At 40.8% G+C, this 12624-nt stretch overlaps 1 protein-coding gene across 6 annotated transcripts in view; it reads right to left on the reverse strand.

Moving 5' to 3' along the window:
- The window catches only part of SLC16A7 (solute carrier family 16 member 7), a 162911-nt gene extending 157372 nt beyond the window's left edge, over positions 1–5539 (reverse strand). For 2 of the 6 annotated variants that reach the window (XM_045789700.2, XM_045789701.2), the window contains exon 1: positions 5315–5539. The gene's annotated coding sequence lies outside the window, so the exon portion shown is untranslated. The other 4 variants (XM_087869009.1, XM_087869008.1, XM_087869011.1 and 1 more) reach the window with 4 other exon arrangements.
- Positions 5540–12624: the final 7085 nt, after the last annotated feature.

The raw sequence follows: 12624 nt of genomic DNA on the forward strand, positions 1-12624 counted from the left end.
GGCTGAAGATAATGAGGTGGGAGTTATTCCTACCAAGAAGAAAGCAGAGATCATGAGAGGATGAGCTCTGTCAATCAACAGAATGTAGACAAAAGAAAAACTGAGCAGGAGGTGAAAGAAGGAGCTGCAAATAAGTAGTCAGAGAAGTAAGAGGAAAACAAGGAGTGCCTGGAAGCCAAAAGTTTAAGAAGCAACAGGAGCCAATGTTGCCAAAGACTGATGACAGGTTAAAACAAACGCAAGTTTAGAACCTAGGATAACATGATTATTACATGATTATACTTAATATATCTTACAAGAAAGAACTTATTCCCTCAAATCAAGGTATTTTCACATGAGATTATCTTTTGAAGAAAAAACAGAAGACTAGGAGGTACTCTGGTCACAAGGATAATTTCCTTTAAACAGTCTCAGTTTGATCCTATTGGACAGTAATTTTCAACTGCATCTAGTACCATCCTTCCAGGAGGTATATTTAAACATCAGGGGCATTTTTGGTAATTACCATGACTGAGGGGAAGCTATCAGCATATAGAGGACAGGGGTCACAGACAGTAAACATCCTGCAATGAAAGAGGCATTCCCACACGAAGAAGAGGTATCCTGCCAAAATGCCAACAGTACCTGTTGAGAAACACTGTCACATGATGCATTTATCACTGAATACACCTTTGGCATAGTTGAGAAGAACTGATAGAAATTTGGATTCTTACATTTTGGAGAATCAGATTTAAAATAAGGCAAGTATGATTAATACAGTTCATCCCTTAGAAACTGTTCAAGTAAATTCATGCCTTTTAGTTTTGCTGTTTCTTCATATCTAATCTAGTTCCAAAAGAAGGGGTCTTCAAGTAAATGACTTAGCAGTGCAGTTTCTTGCGAATTATAATTCACCTGCATATTAAGTCTAATCAGAATGTGGTTAGGGGTATAGATGATTAATAAGAACACATTTATTGTGTTATTAGGTGAGGAAACGGCCAATGTTTGACCAAAAAGCCTTCTAAAAGATACCAACATTTTATGCAGAACTTTATTTTTCTAAACAAATATTTCTATTCTGTTCACCACTTATACTAAATATTTTTAATTGAAAAAATTGCTGTTTTAATGCCAAATATTACCAAAAATTAATTACCAGTTTAGATAATTGAACCACATATGTCAATTTTTGTAGGGCTATCCTAATTGCACAAAACTTTTAACAAAAGCATCTTTATACCAGCACTGCATAGCTGTCACTCAAATGCCCCGTAAGATTTTCATGAACTCATTTGGGATTTAAATGAATATTAATGAAAACATTTGCAAGAGGTTTTCATGGTAGGACAGGAAAATGTTTTCAAAAATATTGGCATCACTAATGTTAACACAGATATTTATGAATATGTTGAAAACGTCTCTGGTGTACCCAAGCACCAATTAGTCCAGTGCTAGCTGGACTAGTTTTATTATAGTCAAGTTCAATTTGTTTAACTTGTGGTTAATTTTTTCCCAGTGCTCTTGATTATTACAGTTTATACATAAACGCACATACCCCCTTCTTGTTTACTAATGGCCATGTTTATGGGATAAATGTTTTTGGGGTTTTTTCCCTCCAGACAATGGTCCATATTAGGCTATTCTGTCACATTATGATTGTAAACTATTGGATCAAAACCCAAGTAGGCAGACTAGGCCCCCAGGTTCGTTTAAGGGATCAACTAAGAAAACAAAGATTTCTCTTTAAGAAAATTTTTCAAGTTCTGTTTCTCCCTGAGACTTGGTGTACAGTTGTTTCTCAACACATTTCCTAATCACTTTGATCCAGTTTTGAGAAAGCCTGTGACACACCAAAATGACCTCTCAGACAATGAGTCTATGTAACGGTTTATGATGCAATCCAACACTGTTAGGCCATCTAATGGGAAACATGGCATTTCCGAGAGTTCCCAAATATCTGTTAAGAAGAATAAGCCAGTGATCCTTTTAACAACCTAACAGCCTCAAGGCCACATAACTAATACGTACGAACAGCTGCCATTATGCATGTGCTTGGCACAGTCTAAGCATTTCACAGCTATTCTCTCATTTGATCTTTACTCCCAATATATGAAATTGAGTATTATCCTCTTTTTGTACATGAAGAAATGAAGAAACAGCTTTTGAGAAGTTTTCACACATGAAGAAACCAAGATTTCGAGAGGTTTAGCAATTTGTCCCAGCTAGTAAAGGCCAGAGCCAAGATCAAAACCCAGACAGACCAGACTATGGAGGCCCTGCTTTTACCCTCTTCCCTCCTCTGCCCCAGAGACCTAGGCCTCTAGCTGTGCGATCTGAGCAAGTTAACTCTTGGTGCCTAAATTCCTTTTCTGCAAATGTAGATATCACTAGACTTGCAGAAAGTAGTAGCACAGTGCCTAGAACTTGGTAACCATTACAGAGATGTTGTTTCAGAACTCTTGGGCTTCTCAGAGTAGGTGGATTGTGACTGCCCAGAGTGTAGAATAAATTGCAGCTCAGGCTCTTCTTCCAAAAAAAGATGGAAATCGATTATTGGCAAAGATAATTTCCAGGGAAAGAGTGTTTTCCCTCATAGCAAGAAGAAAATCCTCCATTTCCTGTCTTTACAGGGTCACTCAACAGGCAAAAGAACACACCGGGGGCTGAAGACACCAGTTTCTGAGGTGAGCTGTCCTTCTCAAATCGCCTTTTATCAGTTCTTAACAACATTTCTTACAACTGCTAACTCCCTTTCAAGTTATTTAGGATATATGTCTCTTACACTGAGAAGGAAATTGATTGAAGAGCTGATAGGATATTGTGATGAGCACTGGGTGTTGTATACAAGTGTCAAATCACGATGTTGCACACCTGAAACTAATATTACACTGTATGCTAACCGGAATTTAAATAAAAACTTGAAAAATTAAAAAAAATTAAAAACACTTATATCTGACAACAACAACAACAAAGCGCTAATAGTATGGGAGGAAGATTAACCTCCATGACCAGATGTGAATTTTTTGAGAGCAGAATTCCACCCTCATCCATCTTGGTAACCACAGTGCAGTGTCTGGAATGATCCCAGGGATTCAAAAACAGCTAGTCTAGTCTATGTTTTAGGTGTTTTCCATACACATTATTTCTCATAATAGCACTTCAGGGTAGATACCACCAACCACATTTTAGAGATAAGAAAACCCGAGGAGATTGTTAAATAATTATTCAACCTTGCGAAAGTACAAAACTGACCTTGAAGTCTATGTCTAACTCTGAAGGTAATTACCTTTTTCCATCTGAATGTCTCAGGAAAAAAACAAACAAACAAACGGTTAGTGAATGAACACAGAAGTCAAAAAGTAAATGCAGGAGACCTGCCTTTATTCCAGATCCATGATCCAGGTGCATGACTCTGGATAAGGTATGTTTCTATAGGTCACTCTGCCCTTCTTCCCTTCAGGAGGACCCAAGGCTGAAAATATAAGCCAGGTATTATAAAAGAATAAATGCATATCCAGAAATAAACTGAGCATTTATAGGAGGATTCAAGAACCCAGACATTGGGAAATGGGTGTTAAAATTTCAGATCACTTATTATTAAAACACTCCCGGGAGGGGGGGAGCAGTATGTAATTGCAAACTGATGTGAGTTTTGCAAAAAAAAAAAAAACAGTTTCTGACTTTATGAGTTGTTACACAACACACTGAGTTGCTTAAGGTAATAATCTTTCCCTTTCACTGAATCATTCAGTTGCTCGTTCGCCTAGATTGCTTTAAATGCAGTGTGTTCAGAAGCAGAAAGTGGAGCTAAGATTGCTTCACCAGGGCTAAATAAGGGTCACCTTGTTCAACCCTCATCTACCCTTTGCAGCCACCACCCAGCTTTGATTTCTCAGCCACACTCCCCAGAAATGCGCACTTAGTGCTTGTGGTTCCAATGACAGCGCATTCAAGTTAATGCGTCTTTAGAAAGTTTGCAGCCCTCTTAAGCTCTCAGCTTGTGTTTAGCCATAAAGCACGCGGTGCCAGGAAAGGGCATCCAGCGCCCACTGTTTCCTCCTGCCCAGTCTTTTTCCCATCACCCTCATGATGGCTCACTATTTTAATTCTCTACTGTGTCTCTTTTTGGACCAGGAAAGGGAGGAGGACATGAAATATTAGCTTTCCTACAACACCAGCCAGCCCTCAGTCAACCCAACCCACTGAGTACTACTTCTTCAGGAAGGGATGGTAGAGTCACTTGTAGAGAAACCGCTCATTTCCTGTGTGTGTGTGTGTGTGTGTGTGTGCGCGCGCGCGCGTGTGCGCGCGCGCGCGTGTATTTTAACATCCCTGGAGTAAACCACAAAATTCCCTTGCCAGCCCTACCAGGAAAGCGGCCTTGGTCATGACCGCCCTTGCCAACTCAGTCTGCAATCTCTTTCGCGGAAGTAAAGGAGAAAAGGGGCTGCAGAGGGCAGCTGTTCGGCAGCACCCGCTGAGAGGAGGCAGCTGGCACGTGAGCCCCGTCTCTAGCCTCCCGCAATACCTGGCCAGGCCTGGCGCCCCCAGCGTGGCGCAGCGGCCCAGGAAACCGGCATGATACCTGGAGGCGCAGGCCCTCCTCGGCCCTGGTCCAGTCAAGCTCCCTTCTGCCCGAGCGCAGGCCTCTCCCGCACACATCTTTCCAACCGCCTCCGCCCCACCATGCAACCTGGGGACCAGAAAATTAGGAAGAGGATACCTCCTCCCCTTTCGTCCCCTCCTCCCAGCCTCTCCCAACCCCGATCATCTGCTACAAGACCCTCTCTACACACTTTCACCACCACTCGTCCGCAATTGCTGCGGCAAGGAGGCCACCCCAGGGTGCTCGCGGGCCTGGGACGGGATGCTGGCGACAAGCGCACTGGGCATACGCCTGTTGAGAACCAGCCCTGGGAGACTCGTGGGCCCAGGAAAGGGGGAGCACCGCGTGGGCAGAGTCTCGGCGCAAGAGCCCAACGCGTCCGCACCTCCCAGCCAAAAGCACGCGGGCGCGCGGGCGCTCCCCGCCCGGGACCCTCGGGCCCACCTCCCCGACGCGCGCGCGCCCGAGCCAGCACCGGCTGCGGCCCCTCAGCTCCCGCGCAGCTGGCCGCGCGTCTCACTGACGCGAGCTCTCCTCCCGCGGCCGCTTCGGGGGTTTTTGTCTATATAAGGGCTCGCAGGCCCGCTCTGCGTCGGCGCGTTTATCACCGGCTAGCCATTATTTTTACACACGCGTGCGGCTCCGCTGGCAGCTGGTTTGGCAGAGGCACGCTCGCCTTCCTCTCGGCCGGCGCCGCCTCCCCCCTTCCTCCCGGGGTGTACTTACTTTACCCGGTGTCTGGCACGGGGTGGGTGCTGCAGCAGTCCGTTCCGCCCCCCCGCCGCAGCCGGTTCGCCTCGCTGTCACCGGGTGAATGGAATTATTTATTTATTTATGTCCCTAGACTTGTCCTCGCCCGCCGCAGCCGGGGGAGGAGGGGGAGGAGAAAGGAGGGGAGGCGCGGCTGCTGAGCGCCCTAGTGGGTGCCCGGGAGCGCGCGCCGCTGGGTGGGGGGAGTGGAGGAGGAGGGCGGGGGCGAGCGCTCTGGGCTTTCCGCGAGCCGGCCGGCCGCGGGTGGGGGCGAACCCCGCCCTGTGACTCAGGGCCGACTGAGCATGCTCCCAGCGCCTGTCACCGCTGTAGACATCCTCTGGGGCTCGGGGCACTCCACTTCAGAGTTTAGTTTTGGCCAAGACAGAAAGTCAAGAATCAGATAGGGAGAACTGTTGTTCCGGATCGGTCGTGACACATTTTACCGAAGTACTTTGGCGGGGAACCTAGGAGCCAGGTGTGCAGTAGCTCTGTTTAGATACCCCAGGGAGTTGTGCAATCTATATGAGCGGGAAAGCATGCTCGGGAGAGAAGCCTGCATGCACAGTGCGGGGGGGAGTTGAAGATTCTCCTTGAGTGTGGCAGGGAAGTTGGGCCGTTTTTTCGATTGAGGTCTTTTTCGTGGCGAAGAGAGGAACGGCAGTGTTGGAGATTAGGCTCACCAACCAAAATACTCTAAGGGAAAAATAAAATTTAAACCATGGGACAAGGAGTACAGAAAATAGTACAAGAAGAACCTGAAAACAGGAAAGAAATGAAGAAAGTCACTTGTAAACAATTCCTTCCATTTTTAGTTTCTCAAATTATTTAATTCTTCAAAGTAGGACTTAGCATTTGTCAATGAATAGTGCTAGGGATAATGGTTTGGTTTCTTCTGCATTTTTTAACATTTTTTTTCTCCACTGTCTAGAACATGTTTCTTGGGGAAGCTGGAAAGAGGAAGGGCTGGAACTGAACATTTAGTAACACCAAAGACTAGGTTCCTTAAATGTCTTTATAGTTGAACTGCTTCTTAGAAGGAAAGGAACAGAAGAAGAAATGTGGGTTTGAATTTGAAAATGGTATAGCCATTTTTCTGCGGATTTAACAGACCATCATCTACAATACACACACATCTCTGCTCCTGAAAAGTGGAAAAGATACAAAGTTATGTTAATCCTAGATATTAATATAACTTCCTGGAAGCTTTTCTTATTTATTCTAGAACTGAAATCATTTATAAGAAGCCAAGATAACTTAGTCGAAATAACTGAAATATTGAAGCCGAAGCGACAGGAATCAAAATGGTAATAACAGTAACAACAATAATAATTACACTTATTTACTAAGTGCTTATCCTTGTCAGGCACTACACTTTTATGGCTTATTTCAATTAATAGAATAACCCTATTGGGTGAATACTATGATTTTTCACATTTTACAAATTTGGAAATAGACAAGTATTGGGGAGGAAAATGTTTTCCCTTCTTTCCTTCTATGTTCTTTGGTTGGCCTAATAAGTAACCTGGCTTAATAAGTAAAAGACAGAAAACAGAGAAAAACAAACTTATATGTCTAGGAGCCCATAAAAATATGAGACTCAAAGAAGTGACCAAAGCGGACAGGTTTGTTCATACCTTCTTCTAGGCCCTGAATTCTCTATCTCTGGTGATAGGGATTTCTCTCTGCCTCCTGGTACTGGGAGAGTAACTTCACATGCGAGATTTACTTCCTGCTTTCAGGGGGACAAAGAAGGGTCAGAGTGTCCTTCTTGCACTGGCTGTTTCCCAAGTAACTTCAATTCAAAATAATCAGTATGCCAAGGTGGCATATTTGGGGGTGGCATTTTCTGCCCCCTTCACAAGTTAAAGTCACTTAGCTAAATTCACATTGTCTTGCTTCTGACACAGCTAGTTTGTAGGCTTGTACAAAACTTGAATCTTAGTTCCTGCAGCTACAAAATAGAAATCATATCAACTTGTTATTGCTGTCATAAGATATAGGTGAGATGATATATGTATAGCAGGTGGTAAATAATAGGAGAGAATAAATGCGGCCTATTATTAGTAATTGCAAGAAGTTTGGAAGACAGTTTTACAGAGGAGGGGATGTTGGAAGCTAAGGAACTAAGGCAGAAAATTCTAGGAAGAACTAGTTTATTTGAACTAAAAATGTGTAAAGTGACACTTATATAAAATATAGTAGGCATTTGATAGTCATAGGATGTCTAGCAGTGACTATAAACATTTCATTTTCATTACAAAAAATAATGTTAAATTTTGAAAAGAAACCACACTAAGACACACATCTCTAGGTCATGTTCTTGAGTGTTTGCTATTGACATTTTTCTGCTCATTCATCGCTCATTTCCTTTCAAAGAAGAGAAAGGACAAGAAAAACCATATATTTCCTGAACTTTGACCCCATTCTCCATTTTCCTTCTTTTTGAGTTTTTCTTTTTTTCTTTTTTCTTTTTTTTTTTTTTTTTTTTTTTGCTTGTTTGTTTTTACATCCCCACATTCTTGGTCTATTTAACTCATTGTCAAATTCCTAAACATCACTACCCAGAGCATGAATCATAACTGTAGCAAGTTTTCTTTTAAGTCTTGTTTTTCCAACAACTAAAACTCTGGCTCTAATTTACCTATTGCCCCAGTGTTAGTATTTGGGGATTCATCTTTAAATTGCCTTATTGCTATGGCTAGGAAGGTTCTGTAAATATTTGATTGGAATAGAAAGGAATCTGAAAGGAGATTTAGGTGGAAATAAATCCAGTCAATTTATCCTATTGACATAGTGTTAACATTATTCAGAAGTTGAGAAAAAAATACAATTAAGGGAAAAGACAAACCACATGATCAGAACTTGAAATGCTTTTGGTAAAATTTTTTGCCTGGATTTCTATTCATAAGGTGAAGTAACAGTGGAGGAAACAAAGAATAGCAACATACTCAATATTCTAGCAACCCATTTTCCACAAATAAGTAAACTAGTAAATACATAAATAGCATATAAACTAATAAAGCTCAAATGTCTTGCACTGCCTACCCACAGCCTCTACCCTCAGCTATGAGGTTCTTCATTCCTCAGCCATGACATCTCTTCTCACAGTTTGCTGACTTTTTGCACTCCCCATCTTCTCTTTTCCATGTCAAACTTGTCTGAGCCTTGTTTTTCCTTCAAGTCCAGCAAATGTGTCATCACCTCTCTAGCATTTCAAGGATTCCTTCAATAAAAATTAATTCCATCTTCCTCTGTGTTCTTTTTCATAGAACATGGTGTATGCCTCTTTTGGGGGCATTTTCTTTCTGCTTTACAGTATGGCTGTATTATAACTTTTTTTTCCTGTCTCCCCAATCTATTAGGTTGTTGTAGAGATGACGTATTATTCATCTTGGCAGTCTTCCAGTATCTAGCACAAATTCTTGCAGATAGAAGGTAATCAATAATGTTTGCTAACTGGAGGAAAGAAATGATAGTGTGGCTTTAAGAAACAGATATATGGTAGAGGCTGTTGCTGCTCACAATATCCATGATCTGCATGACATTACATTTCCCAGCTTCTCTCACAGTTGTATTGGAGCCACGTGACTAGTTCCAACTAATAAAGTATGAATGAAAGTGACATGGCTCTTAACGACCTTTTCTGGGCAAAGGGAGTTAAGAGCCAGTGTGCTTCCTTCATTTTTGCCTTTCTCAGTCTCATGTTTTAGATAGAGTAGCTATAAAACAGAATCATTAAAAGATAAAGAAGGGCTGCTTGATTTACACTGGACTTTGTGTGAGCAAGAAACCATTATTGTGTTAAGCCACTGTTATTTGAGGCATTATTTGTTGTAAGAACATAGCCTAGCTTATTCTAACCAATACAGAATATTACTTAATAAGACTATACATCATAATGGAGTAAAGACCCAATGAAACATTGAGCTTAAGAGGAAGCTTTAACGTGTTCTTAAATCAAGGCTAAAAATAGATATTTCACAACCCAAAAATTGATATTTAACAGCTTTTTCATGGCCAGTCTCTGTAAGACCAAAGTAGACTGTGTGTGTGTGTGCATGTGTGTGTGTAAACTATACACAATAGATTGGTTTTAACTAAGAGCAAAAGGCTAACTGTCCAAATATTTTCTCTTGGCCTGAGTGAAAAGAAACATGTACCTGCCATCCAGTGGCCGCATGCAGTGACTGAGATTGTAGCTGGCTAGCAGCTGTGAATGTGATTGCTCTGACCTGGTTTCATAGAATGTACAGAATACGAAAGACCTCTGTCCCCTGCTTGTAGATGTATGTCTTGAGTCTACTTTGGAAATACCTTCTATGGAAGCTTCGCATTGAATTGTGGAGAATGCAAATCTAGGTGGCTCAGTTGGTTAAAGTTGGTCTACCTTCGGCTCAGGTATTGATCTCAGAATCCTGGGATGGGCCCCACATAGGGAGCCTGCTTCTCCCTCTCCCTCTGCCCCTCCCCCTGCTTGTGCTTTCTCTTTCTCTAACAATTGTGTCGGACATTTTTGTATGGTGTGACTTTCCATAACTATACGATAGCCCAGAGAGGTCTTTTGTCAAAATAAATGACCTTTGGGGCTCTAAAAATCTCTTGATGGATAATGCATGCAAACTCCTATTCATTGGTATTCTTCTAATTTTACGTTTTATTTAATGCTATCTGTAAAGTGAGCTTAATGGATTCTAACTGTAAGTGTCTTATAGATGTCTTCATCTGAAAAAAAAAATATATATATATTTATATTTATATTTTAAAGTAATCTCTGCACCCAACATGGGGCTTGAAATTACAACCTGGAGATCAAGAGTTGCATGCTTTACCCACTGAGCCAGCATGGCACCCCTGAATATTTTAATTATTCTGAAGCATATAAAAGTTTTCATTATAAACTGTAAACCTTTCTGTCAGGGTTCTTGTAAATAGTGGCTTATAATTATTTAATACTTAATAATTTTATCAAATAAATCAATGAGGACTGAATATGGTACCGAGGAACCTAGATTTCAGTGCCTTTCCCTATGGTGATAGTCTTAGATGGGTCACTTAAACATAGCTTTACTTTCTAAAACTCTATGGTACTTTCAAGTACTTCAAGGGTGCAAAGATCCACAGAGATTATGCATAATTTTAACAAATGAAAATATTTATGTATGGTAGAGTTTTTTTTTTTTCCTAATTAACCCAAAATAGGTATTTCCCTATCTTTTAGACAGAGTATTGATTAGGATACATTTTATAAAATGCAACCACGAAGTTACCTGCTTCACTTGTAACATTGTGTAACTTGCCCTGTGCCTGGAATGTCCTTGAAGGTTGAGTCACTGTTTGCATTTCCATAATGCCTCCCAGGTCACAAGAGAGTTTCAAGCTAAAATACTCTCAGCTACCTTCCTCTCAGCAAGCTAAATTTTCAACTGCCCTTACTTTGTTTCTTTGGCTGAAGTTCAGGCCATATTGCCATTTCGTTTTTCATTCAGAAGCTCTTTTTCTGCTCTCTCTCTGCCAGGAATTGACTCAAACTGCGTATTTGTTTTGTGCCGTTTTGCTATGTGATGGTAATTGACTTCCTAATGCTGGCTAATTTTTCTGGGATTATGCTAATAGCAATCTTGAACAATCACTTGTGACAAATTTTTTTCCCGACAAATAATCTGTATGAGATCAGTTACATGAAACGCGGTATCAGTTTCAGTCCACAAAATGTGATTCTGCCTTCAGCCCTGTGACTGGAGCTGGAGCCTAGCAACGTAGGTGATTGCCTGAGGTCTACCGATCTTGTATTTTTTTTTTAATCTTGGTCCACCAAAATTTCATTTCTCAATACAGGTCCAGAGTCAAGAAATCCAGTAATGACTTTGAAATATTTATCTTCAATGAGCTTCATTCATTCGGCATATTTGTTAAGCCGTCTGTCAGGCACTATGATAAACTTTTTAGCTGTAAGTAGCACTTCTCTCAAGAAGCCTATGCACTATTTATTTAATTTTCAGACTGGTTATGATCCTAATGCTGTGATTGTATCCACTGCATCATTCTGTTTGTTCATAGAAAAACACCAGAGTATAAAATTGAGATATTAGGTTTTTTGAATGATATTCTTTGCAGGTTTTTTTTGTTTGTTTTTTTTTTTTTTAGTCTGAACTGGAATAGACCACCCTAGTCATTGAGTTGAGGACTCATCTACAGACTCAGATATATCTTTCAAAAAAGACACATAGAGTTCTTCCTCAGTAGACTTTATGGAGGAGAATGAGCTTTCTTTCATGATGCCAAAGACCGAAACAGAAATTGTGGATTTCTTGTCGATATACCAGCTTTATTTTATGTTAAATACACTTGTATTGAAGTATAACTTACAGACCTTAAAATGCTTGCGTTTTAAGTCAGTTAGATGGATCTTAACTACTACTCCAACCAAGATTCAGAGAACTTCCTTCATCCCAGAAAGTTCCCTCTGGCTATTTTTGGTCAATCTTCTGTGCAACCCGGGCAATCATTGATCTGGTTTTTACCATCACAGACTAGCTGGTTTTCCCTATTCTAAATGTCATGTAAATGGGATGATTTAATCTGTATGCTTTTGTAAGTGTCTTTCATTCTGCATATTTATCTTTAATTCATCCATTTAGTTCTGTGTACTCATTAACAGTCTGTTCTTTTCATTGCTGAGTCATGTTCTATTGTGTGGAAATGCCACAGATTCTTTATCAATTCACATGTTGATGGATATTTGGATGATTTTTATTATTTGCTTCTAGAAATATTTAAACACAAGTATTTCCGTGGACATACGTTATCATATCGTTTGATTTTTTTTTTTTAAAGATTTTATTTATTTATTTGACAGAGATAGAGACAGCCAGCGAGAGAGGGAACACAAGCAGGGGGAGTGGGAGAGGAAGAAGCAGGCTCATAGCAGAGGAGCCTGATGTGGGACTCGATCCCATAACGCCGGGATCACGCCCTGAGCCGAAGGCAGACGCTTAACCACTGTGCCACCCAGGCGCCCCTGATTTTTAATACATACAATAAAAACTTTAAAAACAATACAATGTCTGAAGTGAGTATTTCAGATACTCAGCATCTGAATAACTGGATATCCGCCTAGTTGGGCACTTGATTAATGCACTAAGTTGGCAAAGACACAACTCTGTTTAAACTTTACTTTCTTCTTAAGTACTAGAAATTTGATTTGGTTATTAAGAAGTGTCAATCAGGCAATGTAAATGGAATTGCTTTCTAAATGATAAAGCTTAACAGAAATGAAAGGTGGT

This window comes from Ursus americanus, chromosome 17, assembly GCF_024610735.1.
Source record: "Ursus americanus isolate L20-20 chromosome 17, mUrsAme1.1.p, whole genome shotgun sequence".
In the NCBI taxonomy this organism is placed as follows: Eukaryota; Metazoa; Chordata; class Mammalia; order Carnivora; family Ursidae; genus Ursus; species Ursus americanus.